The sequence below is a fragment of the Sciurus carolinensis genome, chromosome 7, assembly GCF_902686445.1.
Source record: "Sciurus carolinensis chromosome 7, mSciCar1.2, whole genome shotgun sequence".
NCBI classification, from domain to species: Eukaryota; Metazoa; Chordata; class Mammalia; order Rodentia; family Sciuridae; genus Sciurus; species Sciurus carolinensis.
In genome coordinates, this window is record NC_062219.1 from 81,801,497 (window position 1) to 81,823,714 (window position 22,218).

General features: G+C 35.2%; 1 long non-coding RNA gene across 1 annotated transcript; it reads left to right on the forward strand.

Moving 5' to 3' along the window:
* Nucleotides 1–1,316: 1,316 nt before the first annotated feature.
* Nucleotides 1,317–21,649, forward strand: LOC124988364 (uncharacterized). The gene is made up of 4 exons (XR_007109421.1): nt 1,317–1,409; nt 9,459–9,595; nt 16,322–16,439; nt 20,582–21,649. It is a non-coding gene; the product is annotated as an uncharacterized LOC124988364 (long non-coding RNA).
* The last annotated feature ends 569 nt before the right edge of the window (nt 21,650–22,218 follow it).

Genomic DNA, 22,218 nt, shown 5'->3' on the forward strand with positions numbered 1-22,218 from the left:
ATATAGGAGGCAGGAGAGTGGCTTTGGACTGCAATCTAGGAAGGAAGCAAAGAACTACTGGACAGTGAACCTGAGTCAGGGCAAGGACCACATGGGAGGATGTGGAATGTGAGAGAATTTGCTCAGAATAAATGACACTGAAGTATCAGAGGCTCACCCTTGGCCTCATGCCACCAGTCTTAATCTGAGAATTTAATGCAGAGATGCAAGAATAATGACAATAATGTAAAGCCTTATTAAATGAAATTTTATAGTGAGATATCTACAGTCAGAAATTGCAGGGTTGCTGTGATTGATAACCAGCCCATCTGATCTCTTCTTATCCCTATGATAGCATCTTGGAACTCTAGGATCTGCAGGACAAGATTTGAAAACAACTGATTTAAAGGAAAAGAGACATCATACATCATCATAATTTGTGCCCAGGAGAAAGTGGCTGACAGTAGCTTAAATAAGACCTCTCTCTGAGGGAGTTTTAGTTGGAACAGGGATCAGAGGAACTGAGCCCCTATGGAGGAGTTTCATAAATCAGAGTGTATGGAAGACGGGGGAGGGAGAAGGTGGGAGGCACAGAATCAATTCAGTTGCTCTAAAATCATGTTACACATCCTGTTGCCTACTTCTTGGATAAAGTGATGGCCACAGGTAACTTATTGTAAGGCCCCACCTTCACAAGACACTGGATATTTTTAAGAGTACTATTTCCACAAATGAATTCTACCCCTACAAAATAGGGCACCTTATGAGTATAACTAATAATAAATACCATTTGAAATGATTCTTGAAAGACTGGGAGAGTAGAGTAAAATCTGAATACAATAAAGGCAAATTAGGAAGAATTTAAAGGTTTTCTTCGAGTCAATCAAAACAGGCTAACATATTAAAAGGGAAAATGGCAAGTGGTGATTATTTAGCATCTGAGAGCCTGACAGAGGGTTTTGTTTGTACTCTCAGCCAAAGAACTGAATGTTCCATAATGTCACTGAAGAATAAAATGTCATCTGGTGGAATTAATGGCTGGTAAATTTAGAGCAAGTGGAAGAAACTATCACTTTGTGCCACATTTAGCCAACCTGTGAAACCCACTGCCACAGGAGGTTATGAAGTTGAGCACTGTAGTTGGATTTAAAGTGGAGTGAATAACTTTATAGCTAATAAATGCCAGTTCCAACTCTTCATGCTAAGATAAAAGGAGTAATCAAAGTGCATATTTCGGAAGCACAGGCCAATCGCTGCAGGGATTAGAATCGGGGACCTCTCTCTTGTAAACACTGATATATAATTAGCTACAAGACACATTTTGACCTCTCTGCCAGAAATAGGCCCTGCCACCTCTGGAAACAGTTCTACATACACTGGCTCAAGAGAAGGGCTGCTGTAGAATAAGGTGCGGAAGAACAATCCATGAGGTACGTAGCCATAAACCACTCTCAGTAAGCAAGGAAGAAAACAAAAGTTGAGACTTTTTTCTGGCCACCCTTCGTTATCTACTCTATCATCTCAAATATCTGCATGCTGAGCTTCCATCCTACCGACTAAAATCAATGTTGGGCCACTACCTTCTCCCTTGACAAGTTCCCAGTTCCCACTCGTCCATTTTGCACTATTTTCAGCAAATGAGGACTCTATTTCTGAGTGTTCGGAACTGTCTTGCATTCTCTCATTCTGATGATCTGGGCTGGATCATAAAGAAATACGGAAAATCCCTGAACAGTTTCCTTTTAGACAGGTGATCAAAAACCCAAAACCTTTGAAAATCCAGGTATATAATATGTGTTCAGTAGCCTAAGTATACATTTAACTTCCAGAAATAGAATCAAACATTCTTTAGCTATGCTAAATTAGAACTAAATTAGAAGTGCATTGCATAATGTAAACATGCAACAACTTAGGCATGAATTTTGGATTATATATTGAACCCAAACTAAACAGATTAACTGAAAACTGTCTAATTCCAATTCTTCTGATTTGAAATTAGAAAACTAACATCTTTTTTTCTATACAACATGCATTAGATTTTGCATTTCCCTTTGAAATGGACAGAACAAAATTCATTCTTGAATCCCTTAAGTGAGAACAATAGTTTTATTCCATTTCATAATGGAGAACAGATGTTCCCAAATATAGGTACTGCTAAACATAGTTTGGTTTTATATTTAGAGTAACAAGGCATTGAAGAAATCTAATTTTCCAACATGTCTCATTTTGCTTTCAGTATCATACTGCTATATGATTTTTGATAACTCTTCATTCATTCTATTAGCATTAATTAAGAGAGACAATGTAAACAACATTAGTTTATTTAAGAAAATATTTGAAGCTGGAAAACCATTTTTAGAATTTAGTCTTTGATTCTGAAATTGTGGGCAAGGGGGCTTCCCAGAATGTCCAGTTCTACAAATTGGTTTTAGCTTATGTGGGGTGGATTATTCCTTCCCAAAGAAACACTTTTTCCTGAAATCCAAATAATAAAAATATATTGTGAAGTATTTATAAATTCCCTTGCATTAAAAAAATAATAAACTACTTTTCATGGTAGAATTCCTTATCTGTTTTCAGAATTAAATTTCATTGAAATTTATTATTTTTCTCAGTTAAAATTCCTACTATGCACTGTCTTTCTATAGTTTGTTCATAATGATGTCTTAAATTACATTCTTTTGACAATGGCAACTTTGCATATTACACACATACACACAGTCTCTAATTCCACAAAGAGTTTTGTTCTCTCCTACCTTTTTTTTTTTTTTTTTTTGTACTGGGGATTGAACCCAGAGGTGCTTAACCACTGGGTTACATTCTCAGCCCTTATTCCTTTATTTGGAGACAGGGTCTTCCTAAGTTGCTTATAGCCTTGCTAAGTTGCTGAGGCTGGCTTTGAACTTGTAATCCTCTTGCCTCAGCCTCCTGAGATACTGAGATTTCAGGTGTGTGTCACTGTACCCAGCATCTCCTCCTTTTCTTAACTTATAATGTCTTCTCAATTTCCATCTCTTTTCCACTTCTCTAAATACATGAGGACACAAAACATTTCTTACCTCCAGAAAAATCAACAGTACAACTAAAATAGGAACTGACACTCAGTCACAATGTGACTCTAGAAAACTGGAAAGAACATGCTATTCTGGAGAAAATAGTAATCGTATACACAGTAACAGCCAATTGTCACCGTGGAAGACTGAGACCCAGTATTAGAAAATCTGGATGTTTCCACAAAGCCCAAATTCTCAGATTTTTCTTCCAAGTTTTAAATGTAATCCACTAATTAAAAAATTTAAAACACATGCTTCCCACTACACACCCAACAGAATGACCACAATTCAAAAGACAAATAGTAACAAGTTTTGGTGAAGATATAGAGGAACTGGAACCAACATAACATTGTTGGTACAAATATGAAACAGTGCAGCTTCTTTGGAAAACAATTTGGCAGTTTCTTAAGAAGTTAAACTTAATATGCAATATAATAATTCTACTCCTAGGAATTTACCCAAGATAAATGAAAAATTTGTCCAAACAGAGTCATTTATGCAAAACTTGAGAGCAGTATTATTCATAATAGCCCCAAACTAAAAACAACTCAGATGTCCATCAACTGGTGAGTTAATAAACAAAATGTAGCATGTGCACATAATGGAATGTTCTAATAATGGAAAGTTACTCAGCCAAAAAAGGAATTAACTACTAATACATGCTATAGAATAAGTAAACTACAAATTATTATGCTAAGTTAAGAGAAACCAGATACAAAAGACTACCTATTACATATCTCCATTTATGTGGAATGTCCAGAATGGGTAAATCTATATATACAGCAGTAAGTCAGTAGCTGTCTAGGTCTTCAGCAAGATGGGGAGCTGGGGAAAATGGAAAATAACTGCTAATGGGTAGGGGGTTTCTTTTTGGCATGATAAATATGCTTTATTTAAAAATATTATTTATTTTTTATTTTTTACAGGCTGCATTTTGATTCATTGTACACAAATGGAGTACATCATTTTGTTTCTATGGTTGTACACGATGTAGATTTATACCATTTGTGCAATCATATATGTACATAGGGTAATGATGTCTGTCTCATTCCACAATAAATATGCTATAAAATGGATTGTGACAATCACTGCACAATTCTGTGAATATACTGGAGACTATTAAGTGATTAAATGGGGGAATATATTGATATGTGAATTTATTTCAATAAACCTGTTTTTTTGTTTGTTTGTTCTAAGTGAAGAATGGAACAGAAAATAGATAATAAAGCTGTTTCAGAGGACAGGAAACAACAGAGAGGAAAGGAGGTAAGGGATGAGAAAGACCAGGAATCTGGGCACTCTATTTTGGGTCCTAATGAACAGAGTCAAGGTCTCTATTTGCTGGCATGAATGGCAGAGAAGATCTGAGTCTACCCAGATCTGAGTGCTTGATGGATATTGAAAGGTAATGCTTGATAGCAGTATTAGGGTGCAGAAGGAAAAGATTAATGTGTAACTAACCAGCATCTCCCCTGGTTTTCTGTATTTGTGTAATCACTTGGAGACAGGAAAGGATCCTCAGTGATCATGGTCATTACATATTCCATCTTTATGTGTGTAGAATCTCTGCGTATATGAAATTGGATTAGAGGAGTACGATAAACTTGACTGATGAGGGCATGACTGTCTTATATTTATTCTCTTGCTTCCCATTCATGTGGTAGCCATGCAGTTTTGGGAGAATGATCCCCAAGTTCAAGCCCTGCATAGTGTTAGTTCATCAGAATGAACACATCTCCTTTGCCATAGTATAGACCTCTCTCCCTTACAATGTTCTGCTCTTTGTTTTGTTTCTTAAAAAGTCATACCATTTTCAGACAAAATTCCTTTTTCCTATCTGAGGATTTCCCTTTTTACCTCAAAACATACTAAACAAGCAAAATAAGTTTGGGAAACTCATTTGAGGGTTTGGAATGGGAATGGTAAATGTGGACAAAGAAGTATGAAGCTCAACAAGTAGTTGGAGCCATTTCATGACCATGTCAGGGAGAAAGATCACTTTGGATTGAAGCTGACATACAAGGCAAAGTGAAGAGACAGAAGTACTCTAAAGCTTTGATGATATAATTTATATGCCGAATCAAACTAAACAGAAAAATCACTATATTTCTGGAGTGTCTAATTTTGTCTCTGTTATTTAGGGCAAACTGATCTGGGATTTTTATAAGCTTCAACAAAAAGTACCATAAACTGGGTCTTTAGTCTCCAGAATATGGCCCACCACATGTGCAGAGATATCCCTTCAGGAACAAGAAAAATAATACAAAGCAATTATTTTTTAATCTTTTTCAGAACATAGCTGAGCTAGAAGTAAAGAAGTAGAACTAGAGGAGACAAACAATGAGAAAGTGTGACTCCATGAGGATTAGCCAAGCCCTGGAGCTGGCATTATCCCTGAGGGCATCTGCCAATTATAATAGCCTCAAGTCTGGGTTTTAATTGGCCATGTGTTTAAGGAACAGAAGCCAAAGCTAGGAATCAGAGTAGAGTAGAAGGCAGAATCAGAGACATGAACACAAAACCAGAACTCCTTGAAGCATGATACCCACAGTGGGTGAACAAGATAGCAAATGGGACCCACGGAAGGAAAAACAGCTGTCTCCGCTTTATCTTTGAATGGAACAGAATGGAACAGAAAGCTCCACTCAAGCTCTCTAAACCAAAAGCCGTATTTCTATGGGTTTGTCACTGAAATTTATATTGCTTGGAAAAAGCTAAAGTACAAATTGTGTGTGTGGGGGGGGATGTTTTTGTGCAGTACTGGGGATCAAACCCAAGGCCTGGCACATGCTAGGTAAGTGCTCTACCACTGAGCTATACCCCCATCCCTTAAAAATTGAGTTTAAAGGGATCCTGGGGTGGTAATGACCAATGACCCAGGTACTACTCTTATGAAGAAATACACTTTAAATTAAATGCAGGCCTTAAAGAATTTTCACAGAATTCTGAAGTTCATGAAATCACAATAAAAAATGATTAGCACCCATGTAAACATGCGACTATGAACAAAAGCACAAATAACTGCAGAAGCAACTGTGCAATAGTAAAAGTACTGAAAAACTTGTAGGGAAACTTCAAGTCTAAAGCATTTATATATTAGAAATATGCAAAACTCAAAATCGGTGGTCTAAGCATTTATCTTAAGATGTTAGAAAGAGAAAAGCAAAATAAACCCAGAAAATGTAGAAGGAGTAAAATAATAAAGACAAGAACAAAAAAGAATGAAGTAAAAATTTCATGGTTTAGGATCAACAAAACGAAGAGTTGATAAGTTAGTTTTTTTGAATAAACTAATGAGATCAACAGACAGGCAAGATTAATTGACTAAGGAAAAAAGATATTATTTTAAAAATCAGGAAAGGAAAAGAGGGTATACTAATGAGGCAGCAGAGATCAAATATAATTAATGATAAACCATTGAAAAAACTCAGTGGGATGAACAAAATACTATTGAGTTAACAGAACTGACTCAAAAATCAGAATGGTCATCAATAAGTTCATAATTCTCCTTCAAAGGAAAATAACAGCCCCTAATGATTTCTCAGGAGAGTGCAGTAAGACATTCAAAGAAAGATAATTCTAAACCTAACCTTTCAATCAGTAGAATGAAGAGAAGACTTACCAGTTCATTTGCATACCTAATTTATTGTGTTAGCAAAGGTAGAGAGAGTAGGAGAAAGGGGGAAAAAACAAGCCAATCTTATCAATGCAAGTACAAAAAATCTAAAAGAGAAAAAGCAAATTAGATTCTTTGATGTAAAAAAAAAAGCCAATAGATCTTTACTGAAATACCAGCTGATTTAACTTTGGAAAAAATATTAAGAAATGTAATATATTGGAGTTTAAAATGAGAAAATATGATTTTCTTAGGTACATAATAAACAGTTGATAATATTTAATGATAATTTTTGATACAAATTCTCAATGAACAAGTTTTGAACAGGAATTTCTTTCTTAAAAAAATTTTTTTTGGTTCCACAATCTACCTATTGTGAATTGAGCTGCTGTAAACATTGATGTGGCTGCATTTCTGTAGTATACTAATTTCAAGTCCTTTGGGTATAAATCAAGGAATGGGATAACTGGGTCAAAAGGTGGGGCCATTCCAAGTTTTCTGAGGAATCTCCATACTGCTTTCCAAACTGGTTGCACCAATTTGCAACTCCATTAGCAATGTATGAGGGTACCTTTTCCCCCAAATCCACACCAACATCTACTATTGTTTGCATTCTTGATAATAGCCATTCTGATTGGAGTAAAACAAAATCTTAGAGTGGTTTTAATTTGCATTTCTCTAATTACTAGAGATGTTGAACACTTTTTCATATACTTATTAATCGCCTGTGTACCTTCTGTAAAGTGTCTGTCTAGTTCCTTGGCCATTTATTGATTGGGTTCTTTGTGTTTTTGGTGTAAAGTTTTGTAAGTTCTTTATAAATTTTGTAGATTAGTGCTCTATCTGAAGTGCATGTGGAAAAGATTTTCTCCCACTCTGTAGGCTCTCTTTTCACATTAATGATTGTATCCTTTACTGAGAAAAAGTTTTTAGTTTGAATCCATCCCATTTATTGATTCTTGCTTTGATTTCTTGTGCTTTGGGAGTCTTGTTAAGGAAGTCTGGTCCTAAATGAGACAGACATCATTACCCTATGTAAATGTATGATTACACAAATGGTATGAATCTACATCATGCACAACAATAGAAACAAAAAGTTGTACCCCATTTGTGTACAATGAATCAAAATGCAGTCTGTAAAATAAAAATAAATAAATAAAATTATTTATTAAAAAATTTGGGGGGGGGGGCTGGTGCTGTGGCACATGCCTGTAATTCCAACAGGTCAGGAGGCTGAGGCAGGACATCACGAGTTCAAAGCCAGCCTCAGCAAATTAACGTGCTAAGCAACTCAGCAAGACCCTGTCTCTAAATAAAATATGAAATATGAATTAGGGCTAGGGATGTGGCTCAGTGGCCAAGTGCCCCTAAGTTCAATCCCCAGTACTCTCCCTGCCAAAAAATGTAGTTGTATATGCCTTTATTTCATTTTATTTCTTATGTGGTGCTAAGGATCAAACCCAGTGCCTCACATGTGCTAGGCAAGTGCTCTGCCACTGAGCTATAGACCTATCCCATGAACAGGAATTTCTTCAGGTTGAAATTATGTATAGAAAATTTATAGCAAACATGATAATCAATGTTAAACCATTATAATCACTACCAGTATAACCATCAGTATTCAACATTGTTCCAAATATCACAGCCAGTACAACAAGACATAAGAAAAAAAATACCATAAGAAATTAGGAAGAAAGTACATTATCATCATTCAGTGTAACATGATTGTCTACAAAATGGAAAACCCAAAGTAATTCTGCCCAAATTCTAAATAATAATTTAGACTAACCATTTAGGGAAATAACCCAATAAAACAAAGTTTTTGCAAAGTTACCAGTTACAAGATTAGTAACCAAAATCAGTGGACATTTTTGTTAACTAGCAACAGCTAGTAAATGAAAAAAGTTTTAAATATACTATTTACAATAGTAAAAAATTTTAAAAAGTACCCAGGAGGAGGTTTCGACATAAAATATGTTAAAATATGTTTTAATTTGTTTAGTTGATTGTTTTTTGTTTGGATCACTTAGAATTTATTCCTTGAAACAAAACAATTCAGTAGAAACCTAGGCTGTGATTATAGTGGAGCTTCAGAAAGAAGTAGAAGTAACATAGGTTCTTTTTTAAATGAATTTTCACCAATCTTTTTTTTTTTTTAAAGACTTTCCTGTATTGCACTTCCAGAATTACTGTGGCCAAGAATCCCTGAACCTTTACAAATACTGCTGTACAGATTAAGGTGCCTCTAAACTTTTCCCACTGATGGCTTATTATTTAGTTTTCTTGGATCTGTTAAATCAGTTATCACACATTCATTTGTAACAGTGATTCACTTTATGCTTTGAATGTAGCCCTTGCTGCTGTACTACTGCAACTTTTGTTTAAAATGGACCTGTTTCTTTCTCTTCCTCTCTCCCTCCCTAATCTCAGGGGAAACAGTTCCCCATCTTAGATTTATCTGTCCTTGAGTTCACACCCACCATAGGAATAAAGTAATTCAGACTTGGGGAATGGTACCCGAAGATCTCAGAAGTGACCACCTCCCAAATTAACAAGTGAATTACAACTCCAACAGAGAATGTAGCCTTTGAATCACGTCTTCAAAAGTCCCCTGTTTCTGCTGATGGGCAGAATTACAACCTCTGGGACAGGAGTCCCCGGTATTTCTCCATTGCTAGCATAGCAGTAAATCTCCTTTTTCCTTTTTCTCAAAACCATGTCCTCATTATAGGATTGGCATCGGGGACAAGGACTGAGCTTTCTGCGACACATCTACCATTCAGATTCTGCTATCTTCTCTCTCGTTCCAGAGTTCTGGAGGGCTGATACTCCCTGCCTGGAGGCCTGCTCCATCGACCTTTACTGCTGTTGGAGAGATTTTCTGGGTGCAGGTATAGGCAGGTACATGAGTTCCAGTCACTGTTTGCACCAGAGGCCTGCACATCAGGTATGCACTTGGAAATCAGGTTAATTAGGTATTTACTTAGTACTGAAGAAAGACCATGATTTTTTTTTTTTGGTAGGGGGGCAGATCCTCTCTGGAATCTCTAACCAGTGGACAGCAATCACACTAATTGGCCCAGCTTGAATGCCAAGTTTATTTAACTTGGGTTGAGGCTATTCCCAGAGACTGAGTCAAGGTCAAATGTGACAAATGGCTCTAGGGTGTTACCAAAATGTTGATTTGGGGGCCTGATTAAACGTGACCTTCCTCTGAGAAGTAGGATAAGAGAATCCAAGGTGCCCTACCAGCAGAATGTTGATGCTTTTGTAAAGCCAAAGTAAACCAAGCATGACAGCAGTGAGTTATGCCTTTCCTTCTACCAGTGACTGAGAAGAAAAGAGATAATGCAATGACATGCCTTTTAGATTTCCTTCTTTTGGAGCTGATGTTTAATGTGCAGTGTTTGCCGCTGCTGCTTTTTTTCTTTCTTTCTTCAGGGTCTTCCATATTACACATGTACCTCAATGTGATTGTTCACAACTGACATAATTTTAGAAACACTTTTTAATGATGATTTTAAAAGATAATAGTTATAAGAACTTTACTAATTTAGGCTGTGGATCCTTATCTATAGCTGAACAAAATTACACTCTAATTTCTTTCAAAATGTGTAATTCAGTGCAGAATCAAATCTTTCCTTTCATCTTCAGATCTTCTGCCTCATTTCCAAATCCCTGGAGAGCAATCTAATCCTCGAAGATTTTCTTCCTTTTAACTCCTTCTTCTCAGAACCTCAAATCATATACCTTTCTCTGTGAACTTGAAGGTCGTGAAACAAGCATTTAAAATGTTGAACAAATCACTGATGTAATGAGCACCTATCTAGGCAGTCAGTTGGGAATTTTGTTTCTAAATTCATCACAAGGTGTCCCTGTCCTTGATAACTTTAGTTTTCTCACCTTTGTGAATGCAAATAGTATTTATGATCACTGCATACTGATCTTTATCTTTGCAAGTAAAAGAGTATATGTAGGAGAAAAAAATAAACATGCCAGTATATATTGTAGTTCCCAGTCTTTGATGCTTGAGTACTGAAATATTATTAAAAAGGGAGAAAATTAGATAAGGAGAAAGGAGGAAAAGAGGAATGTGAGATACATGCAAGAAAATAAAGTGGCTCTTCTAGAGAAAAATGTAGACACAGACTTTTGCAAGAAACTTGTGTCTAAATAGGTGATGTAGAAAAATATATTATGATGAATTATATAAAACAAGTCTAATAGACTGACAAAACAGTAAATTAAAAAAAGATATATTATCTCAGCTGGAGAAAATGGGAAGTAAGAAGTTAATTTCATAGGAATAATTACTTTAAATGAACTTAATAAAAGATATTTTTCAATGTTCAGAAGAGAAAAGGAATGACATGTTACTGCATTTATACTGTAAAAGTCACCAACTGGCACTTTTATTATTCACCCTGCACAGGTTTCAGACATCACAGTTCTCTTGAAGGCCTCCCAGCTTCCAAAGCAAAATTAATTACTCTCCCCTAGAGGTCTCATAGGACTTTGAAATTATTTTTCATATAGCAAATATTGTTACTAATATTGATGTTATTCTTCCTCCTTAGGATGTGAACTGTTCTGGGGGAAAAAAACAAAACAAAGTGACATTCTTTTTACCCCACTATGGAGTTTCATAATATGGATAAAATAATATTTCTTTTGAATCCTTTTCCATTACATATTAGCTTTTTAAGGTGGACACTTCATGTGTCTGGTTTATTTATAATGTCTCTTCACATTCATTTAAAAGTATATTTATCACTGTTTTTGTATAATTGATATCTCTTCCTAAAACTCAAATTACATCACATATAGTATATAATAGAAAATGGCAATGAAGTTTATCTTCATTTGGTGATCTTCCCATAAACAGAATTCTTGATTAACATGCTACTATAACAAAGCTAAATATTTCAGTAAACAAAAGTCACCTATATTGCACTGCAAGTTGCTCCCACATCACAGCCATTCTAAATTTAAGATACATCAGGTCAGAAAGCATCAAAGAAAAATTCCATGCCAAACTTTCAAGACATAGTTGACTCTTAGATACAAAAAAGATTGTCTCAGTGAAAAAAATAAGAGCAGTACTAGTTTTGTTTTGTTTTGTTTTGAAATCAATTTAACTCAAGAGAGAGAAGTAAGTAAATGACCTGTAACTTCACTGACAAAGTTTTAGTCTGTGGATTTTAAGGTTTCCTTGTCTGCTTCTGGTTTTAGCACCTCTGCCACTAACTGTGTGCCTTTCTCCATACCATTTGAATCTTATACTAAAAAATAAACAGGACTAGATGATAGCCAACACTTTCCAATATTTCTCCAGTGCTACCATAAAACCAAGACTTTTCTATTTCTATAAGCAAAGCACTTGAATGGGGCTCGATCTGATCCACCCCACACAGACTTCCATTCTCCACCAGGTACTATTACAGGGCAGGTCTAGCATGCAAGCGTTCATAATCACAAGTTGTGCCTGCAGGTTTGGAAATGTGGTTATATCTGTTGATACAAAGCAGCTCTGAGCCAGTGATAGGTTAACATTAAAAGGATTAAGGCTTGCTTTGACATGGGCTGACATACAAAAATTAGATTTAATCTTAACAGCTGGAATGCTCAAGAAAATAAGAGAGACAAATGGAGTTAAATTAGAGCAAGTGGGTGTTAAAGGCATGTTGGAATTTTAGACTCAGTTTAGAAATGTTTCATTCAATGTCTTTAAAAGGTAGAGTTGGCATCAATTCCCATAGATGATTACAAAATACAGGAAAACTGCCTTAGGTGGAAATTTTCATCTTTCAAGCTAAGTAAGTATTATGCCACTGGAAACTTTTTTTTTTTTTAAGAGAAATGACTAATCTGAGAGCTTTTTTTTTTTTTTAGCATCTTTCAGCTTCAGAGTACTTGAAAAACATGCTAATATTTTAAAATCAAGAAGACCTGTTAAATCTCAGGAGGCAGATTTATTTTCCTCTTAGCATATTAGCCAGAAAATTAACTTACAGGTTTGAGCGGCACAGGTTAAGCCTTATTAAAAAGCCTTTTGATGACTGACATGGGGTGCACCTCAAGGTATATCTGGTGAGCTGCAGGTGGTTGATAAAACCAGGATGTAAGTATCCACAAATTCCTTTCCACTGACACCTCTGTGCTCCATTGACCACCTATATCAGAGTCACCATGTTGGGGGTAGGGCTTATTTAGAATGCAAATTTTTAGTCCCCACTCTAGAAGCAGAAACTGATGCTTAGGAACAAGCATTCCAAATGATTCTCAAGCTTACACATTTTTTAGAGGCATGGAAGTATTTTTTGACCAGTCTCAATATTCTCAGGATCAAATCACTCATCTTATTGCTACTGATAAATCACTTGCTAAATAGTGTCCACACTGCATTGGGTGTTGGTCAATAATGAAGGTTAAGGTCTTTGCTTGAGGTCTGGCAGGTGAGACAAACATGGAAACAATATGTGCCCATGCTGTTTGCTCTGCCTGAAGTGCATCCATCACTCTGTCACCTGGTAGCCGTAATAAATTTTTCCTTTTTTTTAAAAATCCAGTTACTGTATCTTTTCCCAAACTCTTAACCAGAGCTGATTAAGCCCTCCTTTGGACTCAGTATGAAAAATGCAAGTTGTGTGAATGCTATTGCAGCATGATTAAACCTGCCTTCTCTGTTGAACTGCTTGTTTGAGGGCCAGGAGAGTTTCTTCTCACCATATCCCCACTTCTTAAGCGAGTGCCTGACACAGAGTAAATGCTGTTATTCTTCTTTTTTTTTTTGGGGGGGTGCTGGGGATCGAACCCAGGGCCTTGTGCTTACAAGGCAAGCACTGTACCTACTGAGCTATCTCCCCAGCCCCTGTTATTCTTCTTGATTGAATTAGGGACAATAGGAGAATTCAAAGAATTTGGGGAGACAACTGAATTTTGAAAAACAGAGAATTTTGAAGAGATACTGAAATTAAAACTCCATACAGTAGCCTTTAAGCGCTATACTGATCCACATCATCTATAGCAGGTAATTTACTAGATATGTTCTATGATAAACTAAAGGGAGGATCCAGAAAAAATTAAGAACAGAAGAAAACCAAAACTTCACTTCTCTTTGATAGTTCTGAGAACTTGGTAAGGGCAGTTAAACAGCAGTTTGCTAACTCAATGCCTTTAAAATGTTTAGTTTTACTTTCAGTCATTATCTTCTTTTTTTATTTGTTCTAATTAGTTACACATGACAGTAGAATGCATTTTGACACGTCATGCATAAATGGAGTATAATTTCTCATTCTTCTGGTAGCCATTACCTTCTTGAAGCCTCTAAGTATAAAGAGTTATTAGCTTATGTGCATAATCCTTTGATGCACATAAACTAATAATTCTTAGATACACCTAAGCTATGTTTTTCAAACTAAAAACGTATTTCCTGTTTTCTAGAATTGAAGGTTTCTAATTCTTTAATTCCCAGCTCTAAAACCCAAGTTTTACATATTCCTCTACTTACAGCTTTTCAATCTGTAGTTTATATTTTATACTGTAATTAAAAATTCTGCTAAATTTTATTTCACTGATTCTGAGATGTACATTTTCTTCATATTTCGCATGGCAGGAGTCAGGATTGTCCTAAAACTAATGATGTCTAAGCTTTAATGAAATGTAGTAATTTTATTATTACCAATAGTAACCCTAAGCAACTACAAAGGAACTCATGTGCTATCTAAAGCTAATAAAACATATAGTAAATATAGATATAGCTTATGTGCTAAATATATATATACTGTTTATACTATATTCTATAGTATAAATACATATAATTCTATAGTAAATACATATAATTCTATAGTAAATACATATAATGCACAGAAAGCATATATATGTATAATATATATAATATACAGTATAATATATAGTATGTATTTAGCTTTATATAAATACATAAATACATATATAGCACATAAAGATATATATGTATATATATAGTACATAGTGTTATATATAGTATGTCTATATTTAGCACATAAAGCATTTGCTTATAAGAAAAATGATTTTTAAAAATTCAACAAATTTCTATATTTAAGTCCTCCAGGGGCAATACAGGAGGCAAAACCCTTGATTTCAAAAGCAAGTCTAAGAAACAGACTACAAAGTGTGTCTCTATTTTTTCCCTTCACATCTGAGGCTATGATTCTGAATTATGTATCTTTAGAAATTAAAGAGTGCCTGGAAGTTTGTTTCAAATCCTGTATGTAGACAGCTTTTCTTTGGGTTGAGGAATATAGCCCATGTTAGAAGTATTTGAAAGACATGTGTGTCCCCAAAACTAAGAAGTGAGATAATCCTTGGTAAACCAACTAATTAAAATCAACACTTAACACCCCCACCAAAAAAAAAAAAAAAAAAAAAAATGACCCAATCAGTAAATGGGCAAATAAACTAATCAAAAGAAGTAAAAATGGACAACAAATATGTGAAAAATGTTCAATATCTCTAGCAGTGAGGGAAATGCAAATCAAAACTACATTGGGATTTCATGTCACCCTAGTTAGAATGGTAATCATGAAGAATACAAATAATAATAAATGTTGGCAAGAATGTAGGGAAGAAAGAAATATTCTACACTTTTGGTGGGATCCTAAATTAGTACAAACACTATGGAAAGTAGTATGAAGTTTCCTCAAAAGACCAGGAATGGAACCACCACGTGACCTGCTATAATAATTTTCAATATTTGTCCAAAAGAATGAAAGTCAGTATACTTTAGTGATACATGCATGACCAAGTTTATAACAGTGAATTCACAATAGTCAAGTTATGGAATGAATCTAGGTGTCCATCAACAGATGAATGTATAAAGGAAATGGGGTATATGCAATGGAGTTTCATTCAGCTACAGAAACAAATATCATTTGAAGGAAAATGAATGAAACTGGAGAGCATAATGTTAAATAAAAAAAGTCAGACTCAGAAAGTCAAGAAGTAACGGTTCATATATTTTCCCTCACATATGGTAGATAGAAAAAAAGGAAAAATATGAATCTTATGACATTGAAAGAATAATAGAGCAGATGAAGAGGATCAGAGGGAGGGGGAAGAGAAGGAAGGGGAGGTACATGGGAATAAACTGACCATATGATGTTATGTGCAAGTATTAACATGTCACAATGAATTCCACTATTATGCATAATTATTATGTGCCAATAAAAATTGAAAAAACAAAATCAACACACAATGGCTGGAAGCAGTCATTAAGCTGGTTTAAATCATCCTGATTAGAAAACTTTGACAATAGACTAGTTCAAGCAAAGAGACTAAAGACTAACTACAAAGAGGTGGGACCAGAGCAGAAGCCTTTTGGTCAATGACAGACCACATTAGTACAACAGTGGTTCCATAAGATTATGATGGAGCAGAAAAATTCCTGTCACTTAGTGGCGATGTAGCCCTCTTAATGTTGTAGTGCAAGGCATTCCTTGTGTGATACTGCAGTAGACAAACTTGCCATGCCGCAGTAGTATAAAAATATAGCACATATATTTATGTACAGTACATAATGCCTGATGATGATAATAAATGACTGTTACTGGTTTATGTGTTTACCATACCATTATTGTTATGTTAGAATACACTTCTTCTATTTACAAAAAGAAAAAAATTAACTATTAAACAGCCACAGGAAGGTCCTCCAGGAGGTGTTCCAGCAGAAGGCCTTGTCACAGGAGTGATTGTTCCACGTGTGTTTGCACTTGAAGACCTTCCAAGGGGATTGAAGACAGAGGTGGAAAATGGTAATATTGATAATTCCAACCCTGAATAGGCTTAGGCCAAAGTGTGTGTTTGTGTCTTAGTTTTTGACAATAAAGCTTAAAAAGAAAATAAAAATAGAAATATAAAAAGCATAAAGAATATGGATACAAAGAAAAAGTTTTATACAGCTGTATAATATATTTGTGTTTTAAGTTAAGGGTTATTACAAAAGAGAAAGTTAAAAGATTTAAAAGTTTATAAAACAGAAGTTATGGTAAACTAAGATTATTATTGAAGAAAGAAATTTTAAAATAAGTTTAATTAGCTTAAGCATACAGTCTTTAGAAGTCTACAATAGTACAGTATGGTGTGGTGGCACGCAGCTATAATCTCAGCTACAGGGGAGGCTGAGGTAGGAGAATGACAAGTTCAAGGTCAGTCAGGGCAATTTAGTGATAGCTTGCCTCAAAATAAATATAAAAAAAGGCTGGGATGTAGCTCAGTGGTAGAGCACTGGGCTAGCATGTATGGGGCCATGGGTTCAATCCCCAGTGTGTGTGTATGTGCGTGTGTGTGTATGTGTGTGTGTATGTGTGTATGTGTCTCCCCCCCACACACACACACATACACTATAGTAGTATACAGAAATGTCCTAGGCCTTCACATTGACTCATTCTGTCACTCACTCAGAGCAACTTCCAGTCCTGCAAGCTCCATTCATGGTTAAGTGCCTATACAGGTGTACTATTTTTTCTTTTATGTTCTACTTTTCCTTTACCTTTTTTATGTTTTGATACACAAATACCATTGTGTTGAAATTGGCCTATGACATTCAATACAGTAATATACTATACAGTTTTGTAGCCTAGGAAAAATAGGCTAAACCATGTAGGTGTATAGTAAGTCACCACCTAGGTTTGTATAAGAACATTCCATTAAATGGAATGTGCAATGACAAAATCACTCAACAACACATTTCTCAGAATGTATGCTTGTCCCATTAAGTTACAAATGACTGTATTTTAATCTCAAAAACATCAATACCTTTTGTGGGGCAAAAGTAATTTAGAAGGCTTTACCCTAACCTACATAACTCGCAATGTTCTGATTTTGTTCTCATTAGGAAAATTGATATAATTACCATATTTTAAAAAGCCAATAAGATATTCTATCAATTTAATAATTGGATTTCAGGAAAAATTATCACACACATCAATGTTAGTACAATATATCTAATTTAAGTTCCTTGGAGACTTGAAATAGATAATTAGAATGAGAGAGAGATGATAAGCAGAGGTTGCCAGCTGTTTTCTCCAACACCTGTTTTCTCCTTTATCCTTAGCAGCAGAACAATGATTTAATTTAGGACAGCAATACAAACATGTGTTTAAAGATTAAAATTTCAGACTGTACAGTTATGATCACAAGTTCTAGTCAATACAGTCTAAGTGAAAACAGTGGAGATCGACTACCTTCCTCTTGTGCCTACCCACTTCCCTTTGCCATGCCCCATGGATTATGGAGGTAATGGATGGAGATTTAGCATTTGTGCTTTCAAACAATTTTGAAGATGAAAGCTACTTGCTGAAGATGGTGGAACAGAGAAAACAGGAAAGTCAGTGTTTGATTACTCAGCAGTGAACAGTGTACTGAGAGTTTTTTTAATATAGGAGAAACATACACTTCTTGTTTAAGCCACTATATTTAGTAGTTATCTTATATATACAGTCAAATCTATGCAATGGTTCTCCTTCCCTGGTGCCTGGTAACAGGAAAAGTATCTAGGAGAGTAGACATGTTTACGGTCACTAGAAATAAATATTCTCATCATGAAACAAGAAAGCATTTGCTGACTTGTACATTAGTTTTTTTTTGAAGTTGGTTATTATGTATCAACTCCTGTGAGGTTCATAAATTGTTGGTTACCATAACAAAATGGATTTTGGAGTTCTACAAAACTAAGGGGAACCTACAAGTTCCTACCTAATTAGTTAACTGGCTCCTCTTTCTCTCTCATCTTTATATTATCAAATTCTGACAACAATCTCTATAGTTGCTCCTAATATGTATAATTCTATCTATGTCCAATAAATAAATTCTACATTCAATTAGATTAGAACACTATAAGTTTCTATCCTATAAGCCCAAAGTCTACAGAATTTTAAGATAAAAGTGACTAAAACTGTACAGCCCAGAGTTGTCTACTGAATCAGTTTACCCAGGGTAACAAATCATGTTAAAACTTAATGGTTGGGCTGGGGATATAGCTCAGTTGGTAGAGTGTTTGCCTCACAAGATCAAGGCCCTGGGTTCAATCCCCAGGATCACCACAAAAAAAAAAAAAAAAAAAAAAAAAAAAAATTAATGGTTTTCAAAACCAAGTACTCATTTCTTATTCATGCATTGGTGAGTTGTCTGCATTTCAGCTGATTTGGCCCTAAGCTCTAGGTTGGTCCATATGTCTCCTTTTTCAGACACTATCCAGATGACATTTTTCTCATGACAAGGTCAGGATTAGAAGCCCATATCAAGTTTTCACTTGCATCATGTCTGTTAACATCCCATTCTCCAATGTAAGTCACATAGCTAAGCCCAAAGTCGAGAGGCAGGCAAGTACAGTACACTCTGCCCTTTTTAGCCCAGGCTGAGAACATGGATGAGCAATATCAATGTTGGGAAATGAAGGGTTGAGTACAGTCACTCAATATGTCACAGTTCTCAATAAAAATCTGTTAGGCAATTAATGAACAGGGCAGCAATTATTGCTGAAGCATGTTGCAGTCCTCCAATTGAGTCAAACACTACAAATGCCAGAAAAACATTGGAGAGGGATACCAAAATTCAAAGAACTGAAAACATGGCATATTCAAGGATGTAGCCATATTTGGGTATTCATAGTGTATTAACCAGTTACCTAGCAGGAGTGGTGGAGTGAGTAACTGGAGACCAAGCAGACATTCTATAGTCAATAGGGTGCTGCAGTGAAAAAATAAACTTGTACCTCTACATGTTAACTAAGCAATGATTTGTCATTTCAGAATGAACCTGAGATAGCACCATCTTAACCCCTCCTTATCAAAATTTTATTATTATTTTAGAAAAAATTTTTAGTTGTAGATGGACCACAATATCTTTATTTTATTTAATTATTTTTATGTGGTGCTGAGGATCAAACCCAGTGTCTTACACATGTTAGGCAAGAGCTCTACCACTGAGCCACAATCCTGCCCCCAAAATTTTATTATTACTTAGTGAAAAATATTCTTCCCTTTAGAAACATACCTCTAATTTTATTATTAATACTCAACAAAACTTGCTCTACTTGGTGGAAATTCTCTTTGATAAAATGCATCTACATTGCTTTGAAACAATATAGTAATGAATCAGACAGAAAATCAAGTCTTTCTTAGTGGCTAAATAATATCCAGAGATTGGTGTAAGCACTAGGGGGAAAAAAAAAAAGAAAGAGAGAAAGAGAAATCTAAGAACTATCACCATTCCCAGAGAGAATACACAATATTGTGATGACGAATGCAGTGGAAAAGTCAGCTCTAATCAAAATTTTTTATTCAATCACACACATAAAAAACATAACAAATACAACACATCAGTATATATTATACATACAAGTTGGTTTGACTGTTATGTTAGTTGGCTTTTTAGAAGGAGAAGCTGATTTATTCAGAGCCTCAGTCCTAACCTCTATTACCTGTGGCCCCCTAGAGCCATATTCTGTGAACCAAGGCAGCATGTACATTTATTCTGCTTTTAATGAGAGGATGAGGACGCCATGGTTAGTGAGTCTTCCTCCTTAACCAGGGCAGTAGAACACAAGTTCAGGGTCAGAAGGGGTTGCTTGATGCCTTTCTTTTTATTTTATTTTATTTTTTTTATTTTTAAATCTATGGAAAGAAACATAACTGTAGACTTCCCATAAGCTAAAGTGTACCCAACTAGCTAGAAATAATTTCAGAATGAACACAAATACACATATTTAACACTCTGACTTCTTTTGGGAAGGAGCATTCCAAAGGTAAACAACTTGGCAGTTTTATAAAATGTAACTTAGAAAAATAATTCTTTGTGGAACCCACTTGCTGGCGTGGGCACATCACTGTCAGCTGTGAGAGCAGCTGTGAGGGCCCTGGCTCTTCTCACAGATGGTTTTGCTGTCTGTGTCCAGGACACCTGCATACCTAGAAGAGGTTTCATGTGGATGGTCTTGGTGCAGAATGCAGAGGATTTTGGTCACAATACAAAAAAGAAGAAGAGCCAGTGGTGACTGAGCCAGAAGAGGTGAAGAAACAACCTGTCCCAGGGTGTCCACCCTTACAATGCCAAACATCTATCACCTGAAGATCTCCAGAGTCATTTGGAATCCCAGTTAAAGAAGTTTTTGGTCAATCTCCATGGAAGATCATCTGAAGTTCAGTTTTTTGGCACATTTAGTTAATGACTTGTACCATGCAAAGCCTAACTCCAGGTTTCACTGGAAGTGCAGGGTTAGAGAGATTCCTGTCTTTTGTTATGTTCCTGTTCAAGATGGACCTAAACTTTATGAATTTAATGGCTGTAGTCTGCCTCCCAGTTTGAAAATCACTTGGAGTTACTGAGTAATTCAGCAGATGAACACATTTAAATAGTTTTTTTCTCTTAGCAAGGGGGCTGCCTATTGGCCTTTCTGATACTTTATCATGTGCAATGCTATCAGAACTATTCTCTAAACCCACTTTTTCTGTAGAAGAATGCATCAGCTTTTTTTCTTATTATCATAAATCAACAAAGAAATTACAGGATTTTCTATTTTCACATTTGCTGAAAGCATTTTTTAAAAATCAGGTCATTAATAATTTATGAAAACTCTCTTCTCCAGGGGACACTGTAATTAACTTGGGCTTAAGATAAGTGGCTATTATAAGTTCAGATGTAGTCTTTACCCATCAGAGGCATAAAGTAGTGGTTGCAGCAAAATGTTTTAATCCTGGTAAGACTTTTAAGCCTAAGATTACATATAGCATATATACAAATAAGGAAACTTGAAGTTGGTGTTGTATATTATAGAGTTACTTCTTTCACTGTTGTTTTACTTCACAAGTAAAGAAGCAGAAAATGATACCGTGGGTTCTAGATTAAAATAATTTTTTTTAACTCAAAGTAGATTTCTTTAAAAAATAATTACTGTCTCTTAATTGGCTACATTTTAAAACTGGTATTGGAAAAAAGATATGAAAATAAGTGAGAAAAACCTGGAATGACTCTGTAAACCTCTTAAAATCAATAAATTAGTCTATATGCTACATCATCTAAGAAGTCTTTCGAGTTTTCTAAATAGAATTAACTCTGTTCCCCCTTATGAATCCCTCAAAACATGTTTCTTTGCTCATTCCAGACTTTATAGAACCAATTATTTAACTATCTATATCCCCCAGTAGGATTGTTAATTTGGGGAAACAGGGTATCTGTTATGTTACAGTGATGATAATTATTATAACTGACATTTAAACATTCTTACAGTTTACAGACAAGCTCTACACACATTTTCTTTTTTCTCTCACAAGAGCCTTCTAATAGTTTTGCACTCTTTTTAGCATGACATATAATACTGTGCATACAGTTGACTTTCAAAATTATTTGGGGGTTTGATTAAAATTGAAACTATATTATATGGAGTAAATTAAAATACTGTTGGTTACCTGAATTTTTGTTTCCTCTAAAGCAATTAAGACAGGGAGAAATTTTGAATACATTAACTTTTTTATTCATATAAATCAATTATTCCTAAGACAAAAAAAGATACAACTAATTTGGATCTAAACAACA